The sequence below is a fragment of the Sparus aurata genome, chromosome 5, assembly GCF_900880675.1.
Source record: "Sparus aurata chromosome 5, fSpaAur1.1, whole genome shotgun sequence".
In the NCBI taxonomy this organism is placed as follows: Eukaryota; Metazoa; Chordata; class Actinopteri; order Spariformes; family Sparidae; genus Sparus; species Sparus aurata.
Window position 1 is genome coordinate 12,745,232 of NC_044191.1, and position 17,459 is coordinate 12,762,690.

The 17,459-nt window shown below is 42.0% G+C and overlaps 1 protein-coding gene across 18 annotated transcripts in view; it reads left to right on the forward strand.

Moving 5' to 3' along the window:
- Window positions 1-6,012: 6,012 nt before the first annotated feature.
- mef2cb (myocyte enhancer factor 2cb) overlaps window positions 6,013-17,459 on the forward strand; it is a 70,983-nt gene continuing 59,536 nt past the window's right edge. For 3 of the 18 annotated variants that reach the window (XM_030417454.1, XM_030417460.1, XM_030417456.1), the window contains exon 1: window positions 16,523-17,130. The gene's annotated coding sequence lies outside the window, so the exon portion shown is untranslated. Of the gene's footprint in view, window positions 6,284-14,563; window positions 14,700-16,507; window positions 17,131-17,459 lie in introns of those variants that run through there. The other 15 variants (XM_030417448.1, XM_030417453.1, XM_030417452.1 and 12 more) reach the window with 10 other exon arrangements.

The following is a 17,459-nucleotide window of genomic DNA, read 5'->3' on the forward strand; positions in this document are numbered from 1 at the left end:
CATGATGTGGATGCACTGTATCCGACGACAATGATTAAAACTTAGAGCGTGAACATTAATCAAGCGCTCATTTCTGATATTGTGAGTATGGTCATGAAAAGCTTATGGAATGTGGCTAATTAAGAAGTCATCCTATTTCTGCCCTTTCTTACTCTTTGCTAATATCTTTGACGTTTTCCCTAAATTGCAGATATGAGGCTGACGCTTCAATTGGACCGCCCATCACTTTAAAGACGGTGCCTTAGGCCACAGTTTAAATCACAAAGAAAAGGAGGAAAGGAAATGAGAGCTGTTGCTGCCATATTAGACATATAACATTATTTTATTGTATTTTATACACACCAAATATACATAATATTGCCTGTCTATTATCTGTTTATATTTCACAGTCATTCAGGTTCAAATTTGCAAAATATGTGCAGTGGTGGAGGAAATATTTAGATCATTTTCATAACATAAATAATTAATAATTAAATTAAAGTTCTCAGTGTTGAAAATGTTCATGAAGTACAACAAGGAAGAATTTACTCATGGTATTTTTAGTAAAAGTAATTAATGCAGAAACTTAGAAAAGCAGGAATTTATTGTTATGGTTGGTTGAGTTGGAACTCATTTTGAATAGGTCAGCAACTATTGAAAATTGTTATAATAGATTTATTGGCCTTTTCTCTTCATAATTGATTGTTTTAGAAGAATTCTGAAAATAGTGAGAATGCCGTCACAATTACTCAGATCCCAAACTGACACCTTCACGATGCTTGTTTTAGTCTAAATCTCAAAATACATTTCCAAAAAGTACATTAAAATTGAGCTTTCTTTCATATGTTTTTAGCACTAAATGTATGATAGCACTCAGTTTCACCTATGTGGGATTAAGAAAAGTATTTTGTATTGTATTGTAACGCATGCTGTCATTTTGTACTTTACTGTGTCATATCATCCATTGTATAACGAGGTATTGTATCATGTGGTAGTGCCGTATTGTATTGTTTCTAGTCGTGTCTTGCTGTATCATATCGCATCATATTGCATGTATTGTTCTGTACTGGTTCATATTGTACTGTATCGCTTTGTATGTCGTGTTGTACTGTATCGCGTTGTGTCGTACTGTATCGCATTGTGTCATATCATATCGTGTCGTGTCGTATTGTATCGTATCCTCACTTATCGTATTGTATCTAAACATTTATGAAGCTGGAACAAATCGACAAATTGTTTCGTATATTTGTAAAGCCAAATCATTGTAGTAAATGTACAACATTATCCTTTGAGGTATATAAAGTATAGAGTGGCATGAGAAGAAAACCTTTAAGTTCAAATTTAAACTTACGTACAGTACTTGAGTAACTGTAGTTACATTCCACCACTGAATGTGAGCGATTTATATTCTGAATGCCTGATAGTAGTCACAGGACTCACATGTATTTCCTGTACAACTGTCCTTTCGGGGAAATGTCAGAGTAGACTTACAGAAGGAACAGTGTGGGATAAAGAGTTAGCCATGGCACCAGTCATAATCCACCCTTCAAAAGAGCCAGATGGGGAGGGTAAGGTTTCAGTCAAAATATTGTTTTTGGATTGAGGTGTGTACTTGCGCTCTCACTCTCGCGCTCTCTCAATCTCTCTATGTCCTTGTCTCTCTCAATCTTTCTCTCTTGTACTCTCCAGCTCTCTTTCAAACCCTCCTCCTGCTGTGTTTTATCAGATCCTGTCACAGGGGGCCTCTTATAAAACCAACAGAGCTCATCAGGATCGAGCTCCAGAGGACCGGTTCGGTCAACCCTCGTTAATCTACCGCGGCCCGGGTTGGGTAAAGGCCTAGCCTGGCATTTATCAAGTATATCAGATTTTGAGTGCTGATTTTTAAGTCAGCGCTTCAGATCCTTTTCATTGAGAGTGATTTGTGATGAAAACGATGGTTTAAGGGACCTGAGCAGTGGTCCTAAATCAGCAGTCTTACCATGAGACGCTTGATAAACATACAGCCTCTGGGTTTGTGTCTGGGCTGGTGGGGCTGTGGGGCAGAAAGGTATGTGCTTAGTGGTGATTGTGCGCCACGGCCTCCCCTCATTCTCCGAGGCCGAACACACACAGAGCGACCTTGTGTGGAGTAGAGGGCTGGGCAGATACGCTGAAGTCAGCTCACGCCATGCAGTGCAATGTTGGCTAAAAAAAAAAAAAGAAATGATCCTTCTGGATTACACAAAAATGTTCACTTAAAAGCATCATGATATTGCATTATCGTCACTTAAAAATAACTTTAGAAAACTAACATACATATATGCCTGCATCCTTACAAAGTGATTCTCATAATCTTCAGCTCTGAGCCAGACTGTAGGGTTGCCCCAGACTACTGTAGAGTTGTTATAAAAGTGCTCATAAATCCACCCAGAGTTACATAAACCTGTCAGTGTGTTCATTACAATAATTGCTTTAATTTTCTGTTGATGATTTAATGATAAAGCAACAGAAAAATAGCGAGAAAATAAAACGGAGTGAAAGGAGTTTTCAGAGGAGACGCCATGCCACGTTTCCTGTTGAGCTCCTGTCACCTCTCAGCTGACAGAACACTTTGTGTTTCGCCACTGGCGTAGCCCGCGGTGGTGTGAGCCACAGCACGGACACACAGCCTCTCCCCGGCCCACGGTGACACACACAAATGTGCACAGGAGCAACACATATGTGCACGGGTGAATCCCACACTGACCTGAACACATAGGCTGTACTAAATCTTCACAAAGGTCTATGCGGACTGGCCAGTCCTCGTTTGATTAGGACAGGATGTTCTCTTAAAGTTTACTGACTGTGCTGCAGCCTTGTTGGTACTTGAGGTCGACAGTGTGCCACAGCCGGCCATGCCGCTCTCTGTTTTTCCCGTTTTGACCCTGCCACACTCGTAAAAAGACTGCAGGGCTTTATCCTTCTGTCCCTCGACTTAGTCTGTCCACAGTCCCATTAAAAGGGAGAACTAAAATGCCCCCTCACCAGACCACTCTTCAGGAGGCAGCGTACTAAAAGGAAGTCTTAAGCCAAAACACACAAGCCGATGAATGAGCCCAGCACAATGTGAAAAGGGTTGTGTGTGTTGTTGAGGCTCTGCGGCATCAAAAGCAATAAGTCGGCTTTGATCAAGACACTGAATCCCTCCCTCATCTGGGAAAGTCATAATTGAATGAACTCCCACCAACATCCATTAACCACCTCTCACCTCCACCCCGCCCGCAAAGATCACTGAATTCCTGTACATGAGGTCATCACAAATACCAGACTGTGCGGACACCGATCGGCCAAATGTATAGGGGTGCACGTTGTCACGGCAACAGAGATTTTCGAAAAATAAACAGATTAGTTGATTATCTGTGCCCAGAAACACGTAAACAATACAACCGGATCAATACAAAATATATTTCACTGTCATCAAGGGAACTCCACCGTTTTATCTCCTCTCATGTTAGATTTACCCTTTTGGGTGTATTCTGGGAAAATCTATATTCCACTCATCTTTCCTCAGTATCATCAATCTCTGCATCAGCAGATTGGCTGATTTAAGAGGGATATATAAAACACTCATTTGGGTGTATCATTCAGTGTCATTATCTACATTAGATTTTGGCATCAGGTATAAGACCCTGACTGGAAAGTACTTGATGAAAATACAATTACCCCGTGCCACCCCCACAAACCTCTGCTAATGTGAAAGCAGTCACAGAGGATATTACGATTTAAGCTTGTTGATACTTACATTCTACTGAATGTATCATTTAGAAAGCGAAATAGCTTACAGTCAGGAAGCCAGCAGCTCAGGGAACTTAAAACTTCACTGCTGGATGGAGATGTATGATTTTTATCAGGTATTAATGGAAAAATTACATTTCCTGAGCATTCTTAGTCATAGATATACTTAGCTAAATGAGTTTATAATTGCCAAATTATAGGTGTATACCACTGCACCTGGTATTTTGACTTTTGACAAGATTCTATCACAGCCGGTTAATCGCTTCCATTAGATAATTTATGTATGAATCACGTAGATTACACTAATGCTCGTTATGAAAGAGGTAACAATATTTATTACAGTAGCTTTGACACTCAAGATCATCAAATTAAATAAATGGTTGAAATGAACGCTTAAAAACGTATGTGAGAACTGTGCATTAAAAAGTCTGATATAAACGAGACCTTTGTTATGCACATTATTTTACATGTTTGAGCAAAGTTCAAACCCTTCTGAATCCAAAAGGTGACTCAAGGTAATAGTGTTGTTTATTATTGTTGCCTGTCGCTTTTACTTCCAGGATAGTGTGTGGAGGGAAGTCCATGAACGCGACTAAACGCAACGCGAAGGAAACTAAAACATTACTGCATCTGTAAACATTTGTGTTCCTATCATAGATTTTCTTCAGCAGCAACAGCCATTTAGTGGCATTCACCATCACGGGAGTATTAATTCAGCCCAAACAGCCAGATTACTGTTCATGAATTAAAGTTACCACTCCAGCTCCAGTCGGCCTTCATCATTACATTTAAATAAACACACTAGAATGGAGGTCAGCTCCACAGATCGCTGCTGCAGTCAAGTTGATAAACAGGAGTGAAGATTAATCCATTTATTAATCCCAAAAGTCAAAAAGTAATCTCTCAGATCACTCTGCCTGTCAGTTGACGGCTAAACTCTTTGTTTTGTTTAAACAAACAAATCCTAGTTGCAGAAATGACATATTGTGGGTTTAATCTTCCATAGCACAAGTCATACAGATCTTTCTTATTTGACATAGTATGGTATTTGTTCTGTCAGGTGTTTTAAAAGGTACAATTTGTCGTGGTCAGTATGACTATGGCAAAGATTTGAAGGTAGCTCCAACAAGATAGGGGCAGCATATCAACAGAGCAACCGACAACTGCTGCTCTTTCTTAGCCATCCTTGACTGTAGCTAGCTACTGCTAATTAGCTCTTAGCTAATTGGCTCATTGCTCAGTTAGTCATAGAGCCAGCGGCCCTACAGTTAGTCTGGACTGGGTCTTAGTATCACAGGGGGAGTCATCACAGGGACAGGGGTCAGCTCATTGGGATTTTGCAAGCCTAAAGTGAGATTGAACAGGGCTGGACACAGAACTGGGACGGTCCACACCTTCAGAGGTAAGTTAAAAACAGGGGATACCGTACGGAGGTGATTGACAGCGGCTCTGACCAGGACTGGGACGTGACATATAAAATGCAACATGCAATGGTATAACACATACATAATCATACCACAAAATCTTGAACATTTTGACACATCTGAATTTAGCCTGTTATTTTTCGATAAAAAGCTTGCAAGTTGAATATGACATTCAGGAAAGCTTTCTTTTGGCATTTATGTCCAGACAAAGAGTGACGTGATATAGATGCTTGTGATTTGTTTTGGTGCTTGAAAAATCAAAATGTATCAATCTGAATCTAAGTTAATTTCAACAGACTGTAATTAAAGTCTGACAGTTAGCGGTGTTGTGACGTCTAAATTGCCTGGTTTAAGTGAATATCTCAACTTTTATCCACTTAAAGAAATGTGTTAAAAAAAAATAAAGTGACATTAAATAAAAAATACATTACTTTGATAAAGTCACTAAAACAGTTTCATAACAGAGTAATTAGTCATCTGTAACCTATAACATTTCATTGCCTCCAGCAGCTCTGTTTCCAAAGAGGACGACTGATGAGAAGAATGTCCTCTGTACAGTTTGGAGTTGTAGATGTGTGAAGGGGGTAAAAGGGGGAGAGGGGAGTCTTTTTTTGCCACTGCGAGGATGGCAGCATTCTTGGGGGGGCAATAATATGCCAGTGCTGACAAAGGTCTGGAGTGTGTGTGTGTGTGTGTGTGTGTGTGTGTGTGTGTGTGTGTGTGTGTGTGCTTGAAGGGATGGGATGGGGGACTTACTGATCCCTCAAAGGCTAAATTTACCCAGGAGTGATGGGAACAGGTGGATTCAGCTGGGACAGAGGGGCAGGGGTGGGGGGCTGATTGGAAAGAACAGGACCGGGTTTCAGTTCAGTCAGAGATCGGGGGCAAACACACAACCCAAATCGGGGGTTTCTATTCAAAGCCAGCTGGTCTGGCTTTATCACATGCAGGACATTTATTTTAGGCAATTTGTCAGTATTTTTTATTTTCCTTTATTCAACTGTCTCTTTTGTTCTCCTTTTCTTTTTTATATAAAAAAAAAAGTTTTTGAACCGTTTGATTGAGCCGGGCCTTAGCTGGTGCTGCAGGGCGTAACTTCCTGGGGAAGCAGAGAAACGGCACGGGTGAGTTTTTACAGCGCACCTATTCCCTTCCTTTTTCCCCTCTCTCTCCTCTGGATTTCATTCTATCAGTGGAAAAACCTCTTTGTGTCAGGATTTCAAACCGTACCCTGCACAGTGGGTCGTGACATGTTTAACAGATTAGGCCGTAATTTTGATATTTGAGCTGCTCAATTTGAACTGTTCTGAAATTTATTTTGAAGTGCTCTCGCCTAATTGTTTCATTATAGCCCTGCTGGATTTATGAATGATGTCTTTGTCACGCAAGCTCGATACAGAAACAACTATACCAGTATGAACGAGGCCAAACGGTACATTTAATCGGTGTTTGCTTTGAGTTTTTCCTGCCCATGACAAAGTAGAAAGACACCAGAGAAGCTCCAGCGCCGCTGAACGAGAGTCAGGTACCAGCTGTTGCCAATCACCTCTGCGAAGCACTAAGCTAATAGAGTGGAAATGTGCGTGTTTAAGTATTAAAAGTCTGCATTTGTACTTCTCGGAGGCAAGACAAATGTCCTAAATCACCAAAATGGAACTTTATATTGTGTGGTTTCTCTGTTTCTAATTCTTCACAGTCAGTTTAGGTTACTTTAAGGGTAATTGCTAAGAACATCTCCCCGCACAATCTGGAATTATCAGTGAGAGAAAAGAGCATGGCCTTAGCATGCTGTTTGCTTTAGAAGTGACTCATTCCCTCGAGGTAGCTACCTAAGTGGCGAAAACACACTTCTGTAGCAATACGTGTCACGCGGTTTGATGTTTAAGCAAGACAAACCGGGCAAACTTCTGAAACGACAGAGAAACTTTTGTCGTATTGAATGAACAGAAAGGGGGTTTATTTCTAACCAAATGGGTTCGCAGAAAACAAAGAATAGCTCTTCTAGTATAGGGCACTTGTCCTAAAACAACCTAATGGAATTTCATACTAAAGCAAAGGCTTTGTTTGATTGTAATGAGTGGTGAGTGACTGCTGGATATTTTCCTTCAACATTTGATTCAACTGTAGCTCTTGGATGAAACCGGAGGAGAAGTAATATTATTCCTGAATTTGATATCCTTGATACCGAGTACATTTTAAATCCTGGTTTTATTTTGCATCTCATATCTTCATTGTACAATCTGCAACCACAAATACAATTAACAATAATAATGATACATTTTTCACCTTCAACTAAACTGTAGCAAACAAAAAAATAGGGTGAATTAACTGTTTTATTAAAAACAGACTTTAGACTTTAGACTTTTATTCGTCCCACATCGGGGAAATTCACTTGTCACAGTAGCAGGTAGACAGACATGCATTAAAAATATAGACCGTAGATATAAGCAGACAAGAACATATGTGCTCATGTTATTTGTTTTGTACCTGGGTAGAGTTACTCTCCTTCTGGTATTAACCTAAAGAGGCAGTACCTGAGAAACTTTGACCCAGTTTACAGGAACCGCTCGCTCCTCACTTATTAGCTTTTCTGCCCCTGAATTCCACAGCTTTGATGGTCAGCGGAGTTGAGGAAGCGCGTTGTTTTCTTTCACTGTGGGGCGGCGAGCGCTCTTACGCAGTTGCCTGTCTGCCTTTGAAACTCTCCTCATCCTGTCATTTCACCTTCACGCTCCGCCATTAGTTTCACTGTCGCTGCTCTTCATGCAGTATGAAAAGTCGGGTGGGGGGTGAGTTTGTTTCTCTGTACCAGTGATGAGTGAAATGTGAAAGTAGATGAGATGCAGTTCTTAGTTAAAGTTAGGACAGTCACACATTTCGTGGATCGTTCATCGTTGTCTTCGAGAATACAAAAGCTGAAACTTGCTGGAAAGTATCAAAGGCAAAGAGATTTGTGGTTACAGTTTATTTAGTTTTTAGTGGAATGTGGTGCGCATATGCTGTCTGAGGTGTTCACTGCTGTTTTTGTGTAAATTGATAAAAAAAGGTACAGCATAGAAGTAATTTGCTTGTGCTGAAGTTAGTTTCCATGGATATTTGGTGGGCTCAGCTGATCCAGATGCTCTTAAATTACCTTATAAATGTTACTGTAGAAAGTGAATTTCATTTCTAAAACAAATTATCACTGAACTGAGACCTATTACACATATGGCAGCAGTTTCGGTTGCGACGGCTTGCAGAGTATCTTTGTTCCACCGTAATGGCTTACAGTAACTGCTGTAATTCTGCTCTTACTTTTTCTTTTGATTCTCCTCTATTGTCTTTATTATTTCATTCTGGAAGATTTCCAGCAGCAGTCCGGCCTCCTGCATGAAAACTCTCTTTCCATCTACCCCCCGAGCAATGTCGAGGCCAGAAAACAGTATGACGCTCCGCCGTCACTATACAACGCCTGTGCGCCAGGGCCGCCTAAATCTACAAAACACGAGCGCTGGCGCGAGGCAGCTCCTTTGATCTGCAGCTAATCTCAGTTGCCTGCCTCCCCTCTGATCATGTCTGAATAAGAATGAGTCGGGGTGATCCTGGAGGCACAGAGAGCTTTAGACGCTGCCGCTCGTCTGCCGAGCTCCGCCGTGTAACACGGGCCTGTGCCGATGGTCGCTAAGGCCTCGCTATCACACATCAGAGTTGGGGATCCCTCATTTAGACACACATTATATTCCGCTCCACTTGCTTTTCTTCACAGTGAGATGCTATCAGCTGCTTGTTGAGAGTGTGGGAGAAGTTGCATAGCCATGCTGAGTGATCTTTAATTGTCAAGGGAGTTGGCTGAGGTCAACAGCTGCAGGAGGGACTTGTGTAATGGTTACTATGGGAATTGGAAACAGTGATAACTGTAGGCTTCTGTGCTACAGCTGAATGTTTTACACATTCATCCGAACACGTTGTCAGTGAAATAGTGATCCAAGGAGACGAGTGGTAAAATGATGGAACCCCACAGATGTTCGTGTTAATTAAACCCTGAATCCGAAATCACTGACATCACTCTACTGGACAGAGAGAATATTTTGCATAAACATTCACAATTGTGCACAGCTTAAGAGTGTTATTGTCTGAAATCCCCTTTTCTCATACCTCCAAGGAGACTGGAGCCTCCTGAAGAGCTACAGAATGATCCTGATGATTCCTTTCAACAGCTGCAGAATGATATCTATTTTTAAAAAAGCTACGTATCTCGCACTTTTTACTTCAGCTATAGAAAATGACTCATAAGTAAAGGGAGGACATGCTATAAATCCGCCAAGCTAAACAGCCAATTACATTGCCTCACAAAACAAGCCGCATTAGCGTTTTCTGATGTAGTTCCACAGAAGGACAGCCTTGCTTGACAGTGTCTTTCTAAATGCATGTTATAAAATATATTTCTCATGACCGTTTTCTGAACTGAACTAACGCCTTTTTCCACAAAACCTACTTGGTTAAGATAAGTGGTTTGAATTTGAAAAGAGATATTGCGTAACTTCAGGAAACTATCTGGTCATGGTTAGAAGAAAACAGTGTTGACGGTTACAGAAAATGGGAAACAAATCTTATGTCGAAGTCACGTACTACATGAGCATATATTCTGCATACAAGTATCCAGTGAGCAAGCACTAACAACTGTTGAAAGGATTTCTCAAACAGTGGTCTCTCGCTTTGTAGCCTTTGCCCAGCTGTCACGCCACAACCATCCCTTCTACAAACGTTGATATGATACAAATAACACGCACACATTTAAATGTTTCTGAAAACATTTAAATCGCTGAAATGTTGTCGACTGGGATGAAATGTGAACCAGACTTAAACTTAAAAATGTGTCTCATTTAAGTTCATTTCACATCATTTAAACTTTCGCAAGTTGATCATGGAACTCGCTCAGACTTGGGAAATATTCCAATGTCTGGTCATTTAACACTGAATGTTTCAGACACGGCTTTTTGCACCACTTCAGGAAACACCGGTGGGTACTCATTGAACAGAGACAAGAACAAAAAAAAAAGTAACCTTGGCATCTTGCCTTTATGGGCACAATTAGAGAAAGGGCAGCGAGAACAATGAAATAACTGTGCCTGTGTTGGAGCAGTTCATAGGGAATTACTTTCCAACCGTTCAAAAGGAGGAAAAATCATTAGCTGAAAAGTGAGTTTCCTTTTTTTTTTTTCCTTCCCTCACATGAAGCAATCTAGTGGAGACAAAGAGAACTTTGAGTCCCTGATGTACGGACAGAAAGTCTGACAAGCACACTTTATACAGCAGAACACACGGGGAGCGATAAGTGCCAGTGTCAGGGGTGAGAATACATTAAAATAAAATGGTTAAAATAATCTGTGTATTATAGTCAATGATATAACATTTCTGTTTTGTTTTGTTTTTAAATGGAATTTAATTTAATGTTTAGATGATTTCCTTTAAATGAAAATGTCTGTATTCACCAAATCAAAATGTAGGGTTAATAAAATACTGAAACTTTCTTTGGGGAGACCTCCAGTTAACCCATGGGAGTGCTGAGAAGGATGCAGAGCTCCCCTGCAGGCCGCACATTTAATTACACAGCAGAGTCTGAATGCACCTCTACAGGCAAATTGTACTTCCCATATGTAGCAGGTGGCATGCTGATGTCACCTGTCAGTAAACACATAGCATTTGTGCTGCAAAGTCAGTCAGTAATCTAGGTGTTTTATTCCAGTGAATTAATCCGCAGATATCAAGCCTGAATAATTGAATAATCTATGTTGTCGACAGCTGCTCTTTGGATTCTAAACAGCCTAAAGTTATGTATTTAATATCATTAAATTAAAGAGGGGGATCTTTGATCCATATGGAATATTAAAAAAAAACATGTTGAATAGGTGACACAGCCTCATTGATAATTAGAGGGTATGTGTGTCAGTGTGTATCTGCATCTACGTGTACACGTATACTTGATAGTATGACAAAGTGAAGAGGCAACAGGTCTGATCAACAGCTCCCCTGCGGCTCCGTGTGTCTCAGCCAGTGAGCGCAGTCACAGGACCATGGGGCTTTTCCTATGATGTAACTGGAGCATCAGGCAGAACAAAGGGAGAGCTTGTTGTTCAGCTTGTGCCTCATCCATAATGCATAAAAGGTGTACAGACAGAAAACTGTTGGTTAAACACGACACATGCAAATCACCAGCGCTGTCTCTCGCTTGACACTGCTCAGCGAGGGGTCGTTATGTGGTCATTACGGATTCAGGGGGCCTCCTGACTTTGTTATTAATGCAATCGAGTCCGTTTGGTACGGTTTGATCCGACAGGGTGCTGCTCTGAGAGTGAACTGAAAGAACAAGGAAATGTATGAAATGGTACAGTGAATTTCATGCTGGCCAGACAGTTAATGGCTAAACCACACAGAAAAACTGTATTATTGAAAATAAGGCTCTGTGTGGTTTCACTGAAAAATGAGTCATACCGTAATGGAACACAGCAGCTAATGATAAGTAGACAGAACTTTTATTTTATTTTTTGCTTTGCTTTTTTTTTTTTTTCTTACTTAGACAGGAATTACAGCCGACCGAAGCTGTAAGTTACAGGGGTGGTTTACAAGATATGTGGGATCATTTAATGACCAAGTTCAAAATCTGTTCATTGTAGAGCGGCTTTATTTTTGTTATTTTAAAATGGTGCAGATGAAAAGTAATGCGTTACTGTATTAAATATTTAATAAGCCATAATTCAAGCGCAAAACTTCTTACGGTAATATATTTACATGTAATACATGCATGTACATCAAAATAGATTATATTTTCTTAAAACCTCTGCAAAGGCAGTTACGACGAGGTGTTACTATATGGTTCTGACACAGAGAATAGTTTGAACATCCAGCTTTACTGCTTTCATTCCGAGGTAGAATCAAGGTAATATTGCCTGCAAACTAAATTTATTAAGGGGCAATTCAACCTTTATATCACAAAAGCTCATTTGAGCGTACAAACAAATACTTCCCTGGAATCTTGAATTTCTTTGTTTTGTATGTTTTGTAATATGAGGACATATGATTCCAGTTAATTAAAAGAGATTTCCTCACCTTTCCACCCCTAATTACAGCGTACACTGGTACAATTCCTGCGACTGTAATTACCGACGATATTGCCCTCTGAGTTTCATTATAAACCTTATTAATAAGGAGCTCCAAATCACATGCAGTATAACGTTTGGATTGACTTACACAAAGACCGAGCGCAGATCGGCGGGGAGTGTCTCTCATCTCTCCCTACAAAAGCGTGAGATGACTTCTGAAGCAGGTTTGTTTTTTTACCTGAGAACAGAACCCAGATGTTCGGGCTGATCAAGTCCCGTACGATATGGACGTCGTCTGTTAACACGAACAAAGACTGGATGTAAGAGAGTGTGCCTTAAATGTGTTAGATTTTTTATTTTTTTTAAGTGTAAATTATTTGTCATAAAAACACCCTTATCGGGTCGATGCCGGCCTATGAATTATGGATCTGGACTAGTTGGCGTCATATATAACATTTATAAATGCATTATTTGTTAAATTTGTAAATTATTTCTTTATTTTACTTATTTTATTTCAGGCTGACGTAATGTTCTCCAATGATACGTGACAGTTGAAATGCTTCTTTCGGAGGCTTTTTCCGTCTTTTTAACGATAACACTTCAGAGGGAAAACTAAATATATTTATTCATGATACTCCAGTTGAATATCAGCATGATGTATTAAGACTCCAGTCGTAAAAGCTTAGCATTGTGATTGCACCTCAAGCACCGATATTGGTTTACCCTTAAGACACGCACAGCCGCACACACAAACACCTACACACATGTGCAGGAGTCAGATCTATAGATTCCCAGCTGAGCTTTTTGAGTTAAATTGGCCTGCAGGTCTCTCTGTACCCCCTGTGAAGAGTTTGGTCGTCACATCCTGTAGCATCAATCTAATGTCAGAGCGGCAAATGTGACTCAAATTCATTAGGGAGCGAGCGCAGGAGAAGAATGACTGAAAGCAGTAAATACTAAAGAAAGCTGGAAGCAGCCTCAGACATGTCTAACATGCAACAAATGTGCGTCTCGTAGTGCGTCCGCAATAGCTGGTTAATTCTCAGGAGCAGCGAGGCAGAGTGCTTGACAACATCATCGACTGTGACAGGCAGATTGTGTTTTCACGTGAGCGTGATCGACAACAGATTGCACTGAGCCCGGGCTGTTCCTGTTTGCCCTGGAAATGTGTTTGTGTTTATCTTTTGCTCGAGCGAGGCATTCCTTTCTTTCTCTCTCCGTAACAAAAAAAGAAACACACATTTTCAGGCGAGCTGCTCTGTGTGTGTGACACATGCTATGAAGTGACTGCCAGGAGAGGCTTAAGAAACAATCCAAGCAAGATCAATATCAGCAAACCGCACTTATGTGTTTGACTTAACGTGCAGTCGCAGTTTCCCCTCCTCTCTTTTTATGCGCGGCCGATGCCAAACCTCACGAAAATTGCATTTACCCAGAAGCCTAAAGTGTGTGTGTGTATACACACTGTGACATATTTGAAATTGCATAATTGTTTTGGCAAACTGTTGATTTTCCTCCACCGGGCTGTGATCAGACTGTCAACCCACATTTGACACACGCTCACACACTCACCTCCCGACGCAAGTTCAGGATCGCGCACTCTAAACAGTAAGCGCGACGATGGCCGATGAAAGTTTCAAAAAGCAATAAAAACTAATAATCTAGTACATTTTAATTACGTGGGGGGGGGGACACTTTGGCTTGAGAGGAAACGCGTGCCACGATCTACAGCGTTTACATTGTCGCCGTGTTTGCTGACACTTCTTGCGCATCCAACTACATTTACCAGCCGTAACAGGCGTAATGTGACAAACCCTGAACGACATAATACAGTGTAACAATAATCTGACTACAATGCCTCGAGATGTTTCGCCCGCGTTCTGCCTTAGCTGTAGACTCCCACTTGGCAATCTCAAGAGCAAAACATACAGTGGGTCTTTCCCCCTACTTTGCATTAAACGCGTGAGCATAGAATGAGGCTGTTAGTATGCCTTCACTATAAGTTTATCCCTGTAGACAACTCAGACAGTCTTTTATGAATATGCATGAGTCGGTGTTTGCCTCGTTTAATGATTTTTCGCCATTCAAATATATTCAATCCACCTACCCCCCAGTTACTATTCCTCTCTATTTCATATGGCCATTAAACACACAAACACGCAAGCACGCGCACACACGCGCACACACACACACACGCGCGTATCTATGCATAGATCCAGCTCACTCACTATGTGCAAGGTGCATGCTAACAATTACCATTTCACTGGCAGGTTTGCGCTCTCCTCTCCCCCCCTCACGCTCTCCCAACGCTACCTCTCCTCCCAGGTGCCAACCAAAGACAACCTCGAGATTTGTGAACGCTGAGAGGACCTCTCTGATGAATCGCCGACAGGCAACGTAGAAAAAAAAGCTTCGAGACCGAGGGGCACGCGAGACGGCAGGCGAAGGAACGCTGAACGTGGTATGTACCATCACGCCCATAGGTGTCCACATGTACTGTACTGGGAGGAGGGAAGTGTTTTCTGTTGAGGGGTGTCAGATCTGCATCTTTCATACCCGCGGATACGTGATGCCATTGATATCTGCCATGTTGCATTTATGAACCCACTGTGTCTAACAGACTACGCCTTATTGATTGTTATGGAGGTCTGAGGGCCAGAGGAAATGCTATTAAAGATTAAAGGGTCAGGTGATGTGAAGGTGGTATCCCGAGTCATCAGACACCAGCGGCTTCGGTTACAGGCTGTAATGTCCGCCCCGTCAAGCAGATTAGCCAGCTTGATTTATTTATTAACAGATTTCATGTCCCGCCGTTTCCTACCCTGACTGACTGACTGACTGCATACACGGCCTATGCTTTACAGGTGTGCTTCCAAGGAAGGTACGGATTAGGGTGCTGCCGGGTGTCTGTTTTCACTTCACACAGTCAGTGGTGAGGGGAACGCTCCCCTGCTGGTCTGATTTTTTTATTTTTTTTTTCGATCTAAAAGTTTATCAAGTGGGATTGGACTAACACTTTCGGTAAAAAGCAGACTCCCTGACAAGGAACATTTAAGGGGCTTTAATTTCTTTAGTGTGGAAATGGTCTCGCAAATGAACTCTCCGTGAAAATACTGCCAACAAACTTCAAACACTTTCAAACCCGGGGACTGATTAATGGAAACTCACGGGTGAGACCTGACGGTGGATCGGAGCACAACAGCCTTCATTCAAGACAGCCATTAAACGTCTTTAAACTGATACAGCAGCCATATAATGTGAGCATAATAGAACCACAGTATTACAAGGCCTATCTGGCAAGCATCTCTGCACAGAAAGAGACTGCGCTGCCTGTCTGCATCTTATCTGAAGTGGCAAACTTGCTGTTCTAATTGTTATCTTCACACTAATAGAGTGGATGTTTTGAAATCATTTGGTCGGATGGATAACGGCTTGGTAATTCCCCCATGCTTACTGTCTGTGTCAGGGCTTATCTGGAGGAGATAGCTGGGTCCTGGAGAATGATTGGCGGCGGCGTGCAAGGAGGTGGAAAGTTTTGTAGTGACTCAGAAAAAGGAGGCAGCATTCACGGCACTCAGACAGGGAAGAAAATGCCCTGAGAATCGAATTATGGTGTTGTTCGGGGGGCTTACCGAACAAGATGTACAAGTCGATCTTATTTTTTTATTGTCGGAAGAATATCATAATGGAATAAGGAGCCTTAAAATCACATTTTTTCTTATAGGAGAAGATTGTTTTGGCACATTTTCTTGAGCGGAGAGACAGAGAGATGCCTTTTTCCCCCTCTTTTCCTCCACAGTATTTAGTGTTTCTAAAAACAAGTGTGTTTCAGGAGATTTGCTGTTCATCCTGTTGATGTGGGTTTTTTTTTTTTTTTTTTCTGAGACTGACTTTAAGTTTTAGTTTACCTCCCATTTGATCTGACATGCATGAAACAAGAGGTGAATATTGACTCTGCCCCAGCAAAAAAAAAAACAAAAAAAAAGAAAACCCATCAACTTCTGACGGGCTCGGATTTAGCTGCCTAAAGGTGGGCTGCGGCTGCTTAACGTGCCCTCCGTTGCTTCATTAGTTTAAGCACACATTCCCCCATCATGCTCCTCTAGTGGTCCTCCCTGAGCACTTAATTGCGCGTCCACTCTATCGGGGCCGGCGCGATAATAAAGCATTAAAAGAGCCGTGCGTCTTTCATTAAAGTAGAGTTGGGAAATGTGAGCCCGCCCCCCTTTTTTTTCAGGAGTCAAAAAAAAAAAAGAAGAAGAAGAAGAAGGAGAAGGGAAAAAAAATCGATTATTTCTCCTCGCGCTGGGAGAGAGGAGAGGGTTTGGGGAAAGACTCGGTCAGGATTGCGAGGGGGAAAAGGGATCAGAATCAGAACCTCTCCAACATCACCAATCAAGCTCCAAGACGTCCAGCAGCGCACCAGCACCACCTCCACCTCCACCACCACCACCATCATCGGCGCTCCACCGGGTCCCTCCCTCTCCCCTCACCGGCACCTAGCAGAAAGAGACCAGGCGACGCGTCCTCGCCGCCTCCTGAGCAGACACTGTCCGATCAGAGGGAGAGAGAGAGCGAGCGAGCGAGAGAGAGAGAGAGAGAGAGAGAGAGAGAGCGAGAGAGAGAGAGAGAGAGAGAGAGTAGTTTCTCTGACATTATAGAGACTCCTTCCACGTACTGCGTGTTACTTTTTTTTTTCCTCCCGGCGACGTCTCTCTGCTAAGTTGCGCTCCTGGATTTTAAGTGCGTCTTGGCGAAAAAAGTCCGTCACCGTCAAGCAGCGGCTCCAAACCCCCCCCTCCTGTCAGCCCGGCCGGACCGAACAACCGGCGGACCGCTTGTTGTTGCCTTTTCACTTCAACCCCCCGGACAAGATTTCCACGCGAAATAAAGTAAGTACCGCGCTCGCACCACCTTTTTTTCCCCCCCACAACAAAACATCCACAAAGGCACACCACCATCATCCTCATCTGAGCTTCATTTATTTATTTATTTATTTTGAAACATCCAGACGGAAACTTAAAGGGGGAGATCTATTTTGACGCGCGCTCGCCTCCTCAACTAAAGTACAGTCAACTGCGCCTATCGATTTGTTGTGACCCCCCTGATCGACTCGTGCCGGTGACAACTATGTCACGTAATTACAGGCCGACATCAAATGGCCGTTTATGGTCCATCAGGAGGGGTCGAGGTCTGGTCTCGTGTTTTGTTTGGGTTTTTT